This window comes from Haliaeetus leucocephalus, unplaced genomic scaffold (genome assembly GCF_000737465.1).
Source record: "Haliaeetus leucocephalus isolate CR32 unplaced genomic scaffold, Haliaeetus_leucocephalus-4.0 Scaffold0, whole genome shotgun sequence".
Taxonomy (NCBI): domain Eukaryota; kingdom Metazoa; phylum Chordata; class Aves; order Accipitriformes; family Accipitridae; genus Haliaeetus; species Haliaeetus leucocephalus.
In genome coordinates, this window is record NW_010972436.1 from 19,044,218 (window position 1) to 19,057,205 (window position 12,988).

General features: G+C 39.8%; 1 protein-coding gene across 4 annotated transcripts in view; it reads right to left on the reverse strand.

The window, feature by feature from the left end:
• Nucleotides 1–955, reverse strand: part of ZMYND11 (zinc finger, MYND-type containing 11) — a 109,891-nt gene extending 108,936 nt beyond the window's left edge. For all 4 annotated transcript variants that reach the window (XM_010585695.1, XM_010585680.1, XM_010585687.1 and 1 more), the window contains exon 1: nucleotides 767–955. The gene's annotated coding sequence lies outside the window, so the exon portion shown is untranslated. The remainder of the gene's footprint in view (nucleotides 1–766) is intronic.
• Between the last annotated feature and the right edge of the window lie 12,033 nt (nucleotides 956–12,988).

The following is a 12,988-nucleotide window of genomic DNA, read 5'->3' on the forward strand; positions in this document are numbered from 1 at the left end:
GGTGGGAAAAAGGGGGGGGCTGGGGGGGGTGACGAGGCTGAGGCCGGGCTGCGCCACCCCCCGCTCGGCCTCGCCTCTCACGCGAGTCCCCGGCTCCCCCGCTCCCTGCAGGCCCGCGCGGAGCGTTGGAGGCAGCGATTCTCTCCTGCGCCCCTCTTCCCACCCCATCTCCTCCCGCCCCGGCCCCGGGCTGACTGCAACTCGGCACGGGGGCGCGGGGGACCCCCCGCCGCCGCCTCCCAGCCGAAATCCGACCGGGGAAGGTGTGGGGACAAAAATAATCGCCCTTAATAATCACACGCGCTCCGCCGCCGTCCCCTTCTCCTCCTCGATTTCCAAGCGGGCTGCCAGATAATCCTGCCCACTCCGAAAAATGAAATAATAATAATAATAAAAAAATCCCGCCTTCCATCTTCCCCCCCACCCCCCGCAGCCCCACACATTTTATTATTAAGTATAATTGCTCCCCCCTCCCCATATGGCACCCCGCGGGGCAGGATTGCCCCCTCCCCTGGTGCCCAGCCCTTCCCCTGTCCCCTCTCCCCCGTCTCCTTGGAACAGTGTGTACATGATTTTGTAGTTTTTTTAAGGCGCCATGTTTATAATCCTCCATCATATTAAAAAAAAATCCACCCAGCATGAGACACGGCGTCTCTCGCACCCCAAAGCCAGGGAGGCAGACACAGAAATATCCACAGGGCTGTAAATTCACCCCCCCCCTGCCGCACACACACCCCTCCTCCCCAGACTTAAAAGTCTCTCTCACCTTGTGCTGCTGGCGCTGCTTCTGCTGCTGCAGGGGGGGAGAAGTTAAGCCAGGGGAAACTTTTCAATCCCTTCCCCAGGCCGCTGCTGCCTCCTCCTTCCACATATTTTTCCCCTCAGAGTTTTATTGTGTCTGAATTTTCTCTCTCTCTCTCCTCTTCTGTCTGTCCACAGTTCAGGTTTCTGGGGTAAACAGGGTTTAGGATGGTGCTAGGGATATTTGGGAGAAGGAGAACTCTAGTGGTGTCTGCTGGAGTTGCTGTTTGTTTCTTTTATTATTTTTTTTAATAATACATTTGAAACGGATCTTTAACTATTTATTACATATGTATTTTATCATACTCTTAGGTCTGGACCCTAGCTTATTGCAGAGGAAAAATGTGCCGCTTATCTGGCCCTGATACATGCAGAGTCCTCCCTCCTATCATGAAGTCCAACTTGGAGAAATTCCAGATAATGTTTTTGAAAGTGGGTACTCACCTTGAGCAACAGAAACTAAACCATACAGAATCACGGGTGTGTCTCAGAGTTGGCTATATGTTGCAAGCTGCAGATACACACTTTCACTGCAGGATTGGGAGAGATACAGTAATATGAAATATATAACTTTATAGGTGCATATATATATATGTAAGTAGCAAGAAAACATGTACATTTTGTCTTGGTTTTATACGGACTGTGAGGTAAATATGAATAATAAATGTCTGGGCAATTACATTCTAAAGTTTCTGAAATACTTAAGGAATTATTTAATGGAAAAGTAACATGCTTCACAATTAATTAATCTCAGCTAGAAAAGTGACATACTTTATTAAAATACACTGTAAGCTTAGTTCTGTAAACAGTTATGCATGCAAATAATTTTAGTCATATGAGTAGTCATTAGTATTACTAAAATAGGTTTGGACTGCTAATGGTGAAAAAAGATGCATCCATTGTGCCTGATCAGTCAAAGATTTAACAGAGTTTGCACACTGAACAGTGAAAGTTTCTCCAGTGTGTTTAGTAAATAAGATTTCTAGTAGTGTCTAAACCCACATTTTGTTTGAGACTGCTGCATCAGGACTTTATGTCCTCTTTTAAAAAATAAAATGCAAATAATCGTTAGTTGCACAGCAGTGATAAAGCTTTACTTCTATTATGTATTTAAATATGAAAGAACATTTTACGTTATCTAAAATAAATAGATAAGAAACAAAGTGCTGGTAATCTGTTTTCACAGGGTGCTTGAGGGGTTGGGCAGATACCAAGCAGTGGTACTATAATTTATTAACTGCATTATATTGCTTGTATTAATAAAAAACAAATGAAATTTGCAGGCAATTCTTTAAGTATGATGGGATTTACCATCAGTATAATTACAAAAAGGCTACCTTATGTTAAGCATTTAGTTGTGATGTTTGGCTCTGATTTCATTAAGGCATGTAATTTTCAAAAGAAGTTTGATAGAAATATATGCCAAGTTTCCATGGGATATTGCTGGCTTGGCTGTCTTAGGTTTCTTTGAAACCTCTCTGTACAAACAGCATCTGAGCTATATTTATATAAGAAAAAAAAATGTTTGGGTCCTTATTATTTCTACTGTTTCTACCATGCAGTCAAGCTAACAGTTCTGCTCAAGCTGGCATGGTTAAGGCACACTAATTTTTGCATCCAGAAGGAAACAGAGGAGAAGCATAGCTAGCAGCGTACATAACCGTCTAATTCTTCAGCCCTACCAGCCAGGTACCCCCTACAGCTGGATTGGCTGCAGGGATTTGCGATAACTCCAAAACAAAGCTCCAATTCCAGTCTCAGGTTCTTTAGCGAAGAGATTTATTACCCTGCCACAGTGCCTTCTCCTTACCTATGTAAATACTTACTTAAGGCAGAAGTTTGGCTATCTTCAGTTTAAAAAGGTTTTAGCCCTTTATCTCTCAAGGACCCACAGAGACCTGTCAAATAAATATTTAGGCCGCAGTTTCACCAATGTGGAAGCATCTGCAGGGTTGAAGCCTTATGGTTTGCCTGCCTTACAGGTTTTTACCTGGAGTCTACTGTTTGCCAGCAATGTGCTGTACTTTACATATTTGTAAAGGCTAGTCTGGACAGCCTCCAAGTATTTGTTTCAGGATACAAATATTTGATTTTGGAAAGAACAAGGTATCCTAAAGCAAACATGTAGGGAGTGTCTGCAGCCGTACCCACCTTACCTTGTCTGAGCTGGTGGGCAATGAGTTAAATCAAGTATAGAAAGACAGGCATATAGCTTTTATATGGGTGTTCGTGGGTCTTGTTTTGAAATATTTTGATGTCCTCATTAGGTCCCCTGGGCAACTGTTTGCATTATACAGCCTTCAGGATGCACACTGAAGGATAAAAAGGATGCATTTTTCGGTCGTTTTGACTTATTTTTATCTGTATTGGAAAGACTTTTAAATGCTCATTAACATAGAGGTTTGGAGCCCTGCTAGCCGGTCTCGGTTAGCCCCGATTCTTGCCTTTATCTGCGTTTCGTTTGGTATCTAGGATGAGCCCTTTCGCGGATCCCTTTTGGCCATTAACTTCCACGCAGAACACGAGCCGGGAGCGCTAAACAGTTAACGCTGCAGCCGGGAGGGCTGAGCCCGGCAGACAATGGGAAGGAAATCCCACCCTCCCCCAGCGCTGGGCAGCGGCGGGTTTCCTCATAGGCAGGGGGAAATGTTTGTTAAAACAAAAAAGCGGGCTTAGGGCTCTCTCCAGCCCCCCCCTCCCCTTCCCCGGGGCGAGGGCTGGGGGCGGTGCGAGGCCGCGGGGCCGTTCAGGCATTTCCTCCCTCCCCGGCCTGGGAGGTCCCTGGGAAGGACGAGCGGGGCGCTGGGTTTCTGGAAGAGGACGGGCACTTCTCGGGCTGAAGTAGCTCGGTTGGGGATCGAGTGTGGTTGTCAAAAACGTCTGTAGAGCTGCAGCCGGCAGCTTGCGGTGTAATGGTGAGGGGTCCAGCCATCTGCTTGCTTATGTGGTTGCGGGGAACAAAAACACACCACTAATGCACTGGCAGAAAGAAAACATGATAAAGTTACTTCCTTTCGAGTGGAAAGTACTTACCATAGGAATACATCAGGCTGTGTGTGTGCTGTGTGCTTTTGCCAGTATTGCTGCGCTGGTGTGTAAACAGCAGGTTTGTCGGTACTGTTTGCTTCCCTTGGAAGGGGGCTTGGAGGGCAGGAGGAGAAGCTGCATAAGCAGAAGCACAGTTTTCCCAGAATAAGTGGCATCCAGACTAAGAATATAATCTACTTCCGTGAACGAAAGGGGATATCAGGCAGGTTCATGGGAAAGAAATCCCTTGAAGGTTGGAGACACACAAACCATGACTGAGCAGAAAGCAGTTGGAGGCTGGGACGCAAACACCGTAGGTGCCTGGCTGTTAACCATGTTTGCCAAGGTATGGATGGGGACTAGTATGTCCACTATGCTTTTTTGTGCGTGAGAAGACTGACACTGCCTAGTAACATGCAGGCTGGTAAATATGTCTCCATTTTCCTTTTAAATGATGCTCCTTCTCTCCTCCTTTTCAAAAGTTTGTTTTGTTTTTAATTCTAATACTGGGCAACGCAATCCTGTGTGGATATAACCTTTTATTCTTACCATGCTCTTTTGCCATTCTCTTGGTTCAGTGGTACAACCATCAAACACATGGGCGAACAAGTACGTCATTGCCAGTGGGTTCTAGGTGCCAGGCTCAGGACCGTGAAAACATCAGTTGAATTCTGCCCTGAGTAGAGCAGGGAATGTTGTGTCCTCTCCATCATGGGACTTGTGCTAAGCTAATGAATGCACAGCACAGCCTTCTTCTCCAGGACTTTCTACCATCTTCCTGGCTGAACCAAACCCACCCACTATGTGCTCAAGTCTTTATCCGGCTTTGTAAGATAGCTGTCTCTTGCTGTTGGTGCCAACCCACTTTACTGTGCGCTCCACTCCCAGCCGCACTGAAACAAAAATAATTTGAATGTGTTTCCTGAGAGGCAGGTCTGCTGTGTTGTGATCATAGAAGTATTAATGCAGAAAATTAGTGGAAATTTTTCATCAGAACATAATTTAGCAACATAGTTTTCTTTGCAGTAAAAATCTCAGCAATGCATTTAATTTCGGAAGCTGGGGGGAAGGCAACAAAGCCTTAATAACAACAGGCTCAGGAAATCCACTGAAAACAGTCAGAGGACGGAGGACGGGAGAGTCTTAGGGAGAAGCTTTCACTGTTCCTTTTTTCCCCAGGCATTGAAAAGAAAATACCAGGCTCAAGAGGGGGACACAGAGCAGAGAACACCTAGTAATGTCTGCTGCTCCATGAAGCTGTCTAAGGAATGAGTGCATGCCACCCGGAGGTGCTGTCCTTGCAGGCTTGACGTGATGAGGATTGAAGTAGAGCCTGCAGCAGCCAGGATCCTTCCTCCCTTTTCAGCTTCCTTCTCTTTGCTATGTCCCTGGCTGTGCAGACTGGCCGTCCAGTGCTGGCTAGCCACAATGCTCAGAGGAGCTCCATGAGGAGTTCTGCAACTTGGTGGGGCTTGAGAAAGTAAGGGTATAAACAAAAAGGTGGAAGGAAAAGTACAGGCAGAATTTCTAAAGACATTCTGGGGTGTTTGTTGAAGACAGTACACTGTGGGGAGGTGGATCTTTGGTCTGACCCTCTATGGCCAGTACTCACATGTGTGAGTACCTTGTGGGTATAATAACTGCTAATAACAAAACCAGAAAAGCCTGCCAAGTATAGATGTAGATTAAGATACAAAATGCATTTTTTGTTCACTGTGTTGTCTCTTTACATTTTCATGCACAACTGGGAATAGAGGTTTATCCTAAAAAGTTTACCTGTGAGTAAACTGACATATGTTTATGACATATGACATGACATGTGTTTACACCAGCATTATGCTTCACAAAAACTGCATGCCTGATACAGCACAGAGTCTGCCAAAGGAAACTTAGCTCCATATTTTTTAACTAATTCAAAACAACAGAGTGAATTTGTACCAGTTTCATACTTTGTGTCATCTGGCTACTGTATTTTCAATACGAGAGCAGGTGCCGTAACACGTAACATGAAAAAAGTTTTAATGTCTGCTTCCAAGTATACATCAAATTTATCTCACCCAGGTTTGTCCAGTCTTGGTGTAATATCTAAAATAATTTATATCTATGCAAAATAAATACACAAAACTTAAACTTGCTTTTAGAATGAAATAGGATCTACTGTTATTTTATGAGGGTGCAGTGACTGGAGATATATCACTTGCCAGAAAAACAGCTATGATTTTGAGGAAGTAAGTAGTACCTTTTGTTACTAAAATAATTACAAAATTAGAGTTTTTACATAAGGAGACATTATGAATGTCATAAGTGCAGGGAAATATTAATTACATTGTGCATCATATTAAATGCCAGCACAGCCAATAATAAGAAAAAAATATCCTATATTAAAGTAAGTGGGGTCCCAAGGCAGTGGGAATAAATGGGTAAGGGAGGTATTACAGCATGCATTAGGAGCATGCAGAGACGTCCAAGTGCCTTTGCGCTGAGTCAGTTCATGACAAGCCAGGCTTGACCAGGTTCGGTCCAGCACTGGCTTTGAGCTAATTATTGCAGAAATACTCTGTCTCTACCCTGTGCTTCAAAGCTTTCCATGTTCAAAGTTGGCTTGTTAGCTCTGATGTAGTGCTGGACCCAGGCTGGTTCCATGCATTCATGTGGCACTCCTCTGGGATTAACAAGCCTTTCCAGTAAACAGACTTCTGTCATGTATAGAGCAGAGACATCCAAATGTTTCTGAAAGAGATAATGTGATACCACTAGTACTTAACTGAAGCTAATAAGCCTTGTTGGACCAGAGCTGATCATATGCAGAGCTACCCAGCTGTGGCTCTGTACAGCTTTTTCCCAAGCTCCAGTTTCCAGCAACAGTGTTTTGCATGGCATTAGCTCCAGTCTCACACAGCTTATTATGCCAGTTGTGATGCTACGCAAAAGAGGCAAAATTGTTTCTGGAACAGAGCTGCTCTCAAACCTAACACATTGCCGGAGCTAAAGATCCCTAACAGACTGAAGCTGGCCTGGCATGAAGCCAGCTTGATGTGCTTGCAGCTTTGATGGATCCTGATGTCACCTGCAGCTTGAATAAACCTCCTAGAGATATCACTGATTGGCTGTATAGGATAGGCATAATTAATAGCGACATTTTTGTCAGTTTTGAACCATTATGGTCAAGATGAAAGCTAATGTAGGAACAAAAAAAAAATCCACATCTGCCATTCTGTGGTTCTGACCCCTTATTTGAAAGCATCTTCTATTATCCAGAGTTAAAGATAATATGTTGGATAAGATAAATTAGTTTTGATCCAGTATCACCAATTTAATTTTCATTGCATTCTGTAAGGAATCACCTGCTCAAAACCAATTGTAGTATTCAAGTCTAATTGTCCTATCACTAACAACCTTCTTACAAGGACAGAATTGGAAGTGAATGCCATGACAAGTTACCAAAGTGGAACTTATACGCTGGGACTGTTCAAAATGATGGGATTTGAAGAGTGCTGGGAGAAATAGATTGTATATTGTTTGATCTTACATGTCATGTATGATATGTATTATGTATAGTTCACAAGTAATAGATATTATTTATATATTTCTCTATTTATCTTAGCTAATAGCTGCATTATGTTCAGCAGATGGCAATGCAATCACTTAAAAGATTTCTCATTAAAAAAGGAATTTATTAACACCCTATTAACTTTAATAAGAATAATCTGGGTTTTTTTGACATATCTGCTAAATATACCAGGCATGCTATTCAAAAGTCATGGTTAGCTATTAGCAGGGTAACTAAAATACAGTTACCATTGAAATAGTAACTCTGAATATCCCCAATTGCTGAATTTAAAAAGTTCCACCAAATTTCCTCAATCCTGAATACAAAAATAAAAATAATTCAGACTTTGACATGCTGAACTGTATGCATGTGTCACTCAGGGCAATCTTAATAACACATTCTGTGTTTGATACTTGCACTTACTAAATTTTTCACATTGAGAAATAAATCCACATATTTTATTTCTAGTATTTGCATGTTTTATAGCCTCTTCTTAGTGCTGGACTAGTGCTAATTTTGTTCATTTGTTAACATAAAAGGAAAGATTTATTGTCCCCGTATTTCTTTTCTTATCTGTAGGTCATGCTACTTTTCATCTCAGTTATTTATGTGAACATTTTCCCTTTTAGATGACAACTATATTGCATTTACTTTGGAAATAATGTTGCCTTTGAATGGTTTAGCACAGCACCAAGGTGTTGGGCCAGACATACAGACAGGTTTTCCTTCTTTCCAATAAGTCTCTAGAGATCTAGGGAATCCTGCTCAAGTGGCAATTAAATAAGTGTTGTGTTTCAAAAAGCACTGCATGTAGTTAGGGGGCATGCACATTCCTTCTCTAAAGACTGTGGCTCAAAAGCAGTTCCACGTATCTAAGTTTCCTTAGACCATCTCAGCCATTTAATATTTCCTTCAGCAAATGTAGACAGATGAAGGGAACAGGCTACAGCCACCAATCCTGCAAGCACCATTTCATGTTTGCAGTGTAAAAAACTGTGGTTAAAACTATTACGTTTCATGTGAATAAAATGCTCCTGTTTCCTTTATTCAAGCTCTGAAGCTTGTTATTTTATGCAAAATTACAAACAGAGAAGCAGAGCCTGGGCAGAGCCTACGAAGCCCACTGAAGTCTCTGGAAAGACTCCCATTGACTTCAGTAACCCTGGGATCAGAACATAGGTAACTTTCTTTATTCTGGACCAAGCAGGATTTCCAAATCATTGGAACTCCAAATAATTTTTCTTCTGATTCCTTCCTGTCTCCATTCTGTGAGATGTGGTTGCACAGGACTTAAGACATTTTATGCCTTAGCTCAACTCCTCAAAAAGATGCAGCAACACTTGTTTTGGACTAATAGAAATATTCTGCATTACGTAAGATCAAGCTAAACATGAAGTATTGGTACCATTTTAGAGTCTACGCAATTTCTGTGTGACTTTTAAAATAAAAATAAAGCATAGTGTTAGTTCTGAAATCTATGGGTAAAGTAAGCAGAAAAATTGTGAAATACCAAAACCAGAAAGAATTGTATTTGGAAGATGAATCAACAGAACTGGTGTTATATAACCATACTATTCTTATATTTAGAATTATTTTTCTAATGCTATTCAGAAAAGTTGCAAAATGTTATGTGTACACATGGTACAGAACAACACAGTTCTGCTGATAAAAACTCAGGAAGTTGCAAGAAGTTTACAAAAAATTTCAAAGAGGATCCTGTAATAAACATTAAGCAGCAAAGCATTGTAATAATTAATTATATCATTATTGGAAAAGTGATTGAATTGCCAAATGGATTCTCAATTTGAAAAGGGGGCGGAGTTGATTGAATTATTTTCCTGGACTAATTTGTGTCCATAAGAAAATTTTGCAGGGGTTTTAGGCAAAACATTGTATCAATTAGATTCCTGAGAAGGTGACAATTTACTTACGAAGTTGTATTTGCTTCCTAGTACTGAATTGTGAGCATGTAAGGTGGTAGTGCACACCATACATATGAGGAATAAAAAAGATAATATGTGTGTTCTGGAAATCAAAGGACTCAAGACTACTCCAACAGGTGGTCAAAAATTTTAGGAAAGGCAAAAAAACCCAACCCAAACCCTCTCTAAAACCAAGACAAAAATAAGTTTTTGCAAATGGCCAGAAGACTCAGACTGAACTGTCTCAAAATACTTTATATACATGTAGGTATACGTGAAGAGACAAATTAAGCCTTTCTGTCAAGTTGGAAGTACTGTCCAATGTGTAGGAATACCATGTTCAAGCAAGGATTACAAGAGTAAAATCTTTCCTACCCTGGGAAATTAGTGACTAGAGAAAGAACTCAAACTATCTTTGTGGTAGCAGTATGGCTGCTATGTACCTTAATGTATGTGAATTCTGGGGTCCAGTGTCCCACATTTGTATCCACATTTATATTTTACTGGTTAGTAAGGCCACCTAGATGACAGGTGACACTAGTGCTAGCAGTGAACTTCTCTTGCCTTTTCATTACCACAGTGAAAGCATTCAAGTGCCCCAATGGTAAAAAACTTATAACAGATCTGTGCACACTATTTTAAAACATGATATCCGTAAGGAAAAAAATTATAATCTACAAAACCCTTGCAGAAAATTAACTGAATTGTTAAATTTTACTATTTGCAAGCATTTTCATTCAGTCCTGTGGAAATCCCAGGCTCGGGGAATGTGGGGAGGTATGAGCTATTTGTAGGCAATTAACTTGCCAAGAAGTAATGGTGGCAGTTCATCTGAATGTTTTCATGGAAATGAAGTGTGATAAGGAGACATACCTTTGGAGGATTGGAGTCTCGATTTTTTTTGTCTCAGTTACTAGATTTACATGGCACAATACAGACTGACAAAATTCTGCTCTTGAGTTCTAGCTTAGCATTCCTGGGAGTGCAAAAGTCAAACCTGAACTCATTATATATGACAGCAGTGTAATTGTATTATTTTTATGGGAATACCTAATCAAATATGATACTGAAAAATATAAAAAAGACTTTAAAAATTGGGAAGCTTACAAGCTGCCAAAAGTGTTACACAAAGATGCTTCCAACCTTTCTCACAGGTGACCCCTTCTTTTAAAAAAAAAAAAAAAATCATTCCTCTTTCCAGAAACAAAGAATACAGGTCAGAGTTGGAAGGCTAGAGAATGTATGACATGACTCAGTAGTTTAATAATGCTGAAAGGAACTGGTGGTCATGCTGGATAATTAGTTGAACATGAAATTGTGTAGCTAATGAAAGGAAGATATTGTTGCAATAAGTAAGGTAAAATAGAATGGATTAGAGGAGGAATAAGGAGTTGAAAACCAAATTAAAAAGAAAAAGCCTTTGCTATATTTGAAGCAGTAAGTCTACAGGAAAGTTGTTATGCCATTGACTTAAGGTTTAGATGGTGTATATGGACACTGTTGAGAAGCTAAATGAATTTGTTGTAGCTGAGGCTTCAAAAAGAGGTAGTAAAGAATAAAATGCCAGAATAAAATGCCCTCTGTAAAATTTTTTAATAGAAGTTTGGGTTAGTATTTTGATTATAAGCAATAACACTGTCTGATTAGTAAATAAAATGTGTCCCTGACTATTATCTAGCCCGGATACCAACCTACACAACATGGCTTACATTCAGGGGGCTAAATCCTGTTACCTCCAAAATACAATGTTCTCATCTAAACGGCCTATTGGGAATAGTGCCTGGCTTGTACTGCCCCCGAGGGCTGCTTGGCCTTTTTTTTTTTCTTCAGAAACCATGTTAACCATTTAACAAAATTGGTGACCATGTGCCAGTTACTGTGCTTGGGCCTTAGCACTGCTTAGTTTATCAATACAGACATTACTTCTTTATTTATACTACCTGCATACTCCGATTTATAGAAATATAAGTGAGTCCAGTTATTCTTAAAAAAATTCATCTACAGACAACCCTGAAATCAAAGCAGAATTCCCATAACCGTTGCCCTAGACAAATAATTTTGTTACTACTAATGTAAGCAAACTGTTTGCAAAGCAACTACAAGCCTAGCAAGCAATGAGAGATGGATTTGAATGTGCATTCATGGAAATAGAGTTTACAATTACTAGAATTAAATACATCATGTCTAGTGCCTGTTTGTGTGTGAAGGACATTAATTTGATTGTTTACTATTTAGTTCTCATCATAACATATATTAAAAAATATTGAAAAACATGTTCTGTGTGTTGAAGGCCCATGATTTTCAAGTGTTTAGGAACTTCTACTTCTTAAACAGCTGTTCTAACTTGTCAAGACATGTTTGAGTTAGCAAACACAATAATATCTGAATAATTATTTAAGCATACACATACAACCTGTCTTAATTAACATTAGAAATGTTAAAAATAAATGTATAAAAATAAGTTTTGTAAGTCAGAAACACAACCTTAAGCTTCTTATATCCTATTTTTTCAAAGAACACAGTGCGAAAAATGGAAGCTAAAAAAGTAAGATCTGTAGTAATAGCAACAGCTGTCACATATTAATTTTTGTCTCTCTCAGTTATTAAAAATGGCTAAATAGAATTGATTAAACTTTTTTTTAGAGCTGCCCTGGAAAGGAAGCAGCTCTGACAGATTTCATCCAACAAATTACATATTTTTTAAATTGAGGCTTATAATAAAAATATTTGGCATTATTATATAGTATTCCTCCTGTGGTACTATGAAATAGAGAGAGGATAGTGAAACTGTACTGCTGTTTGTCATATTAGAATCACAGAAGCTGTCTGCACTCCAGAAGACTACTGCTCAGTATGCCTGTGGTTTACAGGAGCATATGTGTGAGTCTTTTAATTCAACAATAGAAGACAGATCATACTGATTATTTCTGTTACACAGAGATATTACTGATCATGCCACAGTTTATTTTTGGAAAATAATTCTTATTTTCAGACAGTCTAAATACTGATTGTGCTCGCATTTAGAAAGCACAACAAGTTGTAAGTTAATATCACTGGCGTTCAGAGAAGGGGTAATGGGAAAAAAAGGGATCTGATCCCCAACATCTTGTTCTGAACATATCAGGTAGTACTGTATCCATCTCTCACTTATTAGGACCATGAACGTTGTAGTACTTAGGTACCTAAATAGAGGCATAACAGTATAATTTTAAAAAATCACATACAATTTTTTTTGGCCGTGAACAAATGTCAAATCCTTAAACATGGTACCTAGACACTCAGAAAATTCAGGTTACAATGCCATTTTAAAATACTTTCTATTACCTGCTGAGAACCATTTGTAAATGTTTAGAATTTTGAATGCTCTTTGTAAAATATAGTAAAAGACCCTGCAATGCCAAAATTTGTAAGTGTAACTCTGAGAGTAAAAAAAAAACAAACAAAGAATCATGAATGATTCCTTATGCTTTCATATTTCCATTGCATCTGCACTGTTGGACCTTCTGTTAGGCCACACTCTACATCTCTGAATTCAGAGGGAATTTAGAGCCCCTTAGAAGTCAAGAAAATTTAGCTTGAGTGAGGCCTTTACAGTTGTTCCGTTTCTTCTGTTTACATTGAAACCTAGCAAAATAATCTCATAGTTTTGGAGGTTGTTTTTACAGGCATGCATACAAAAGAGAAATAG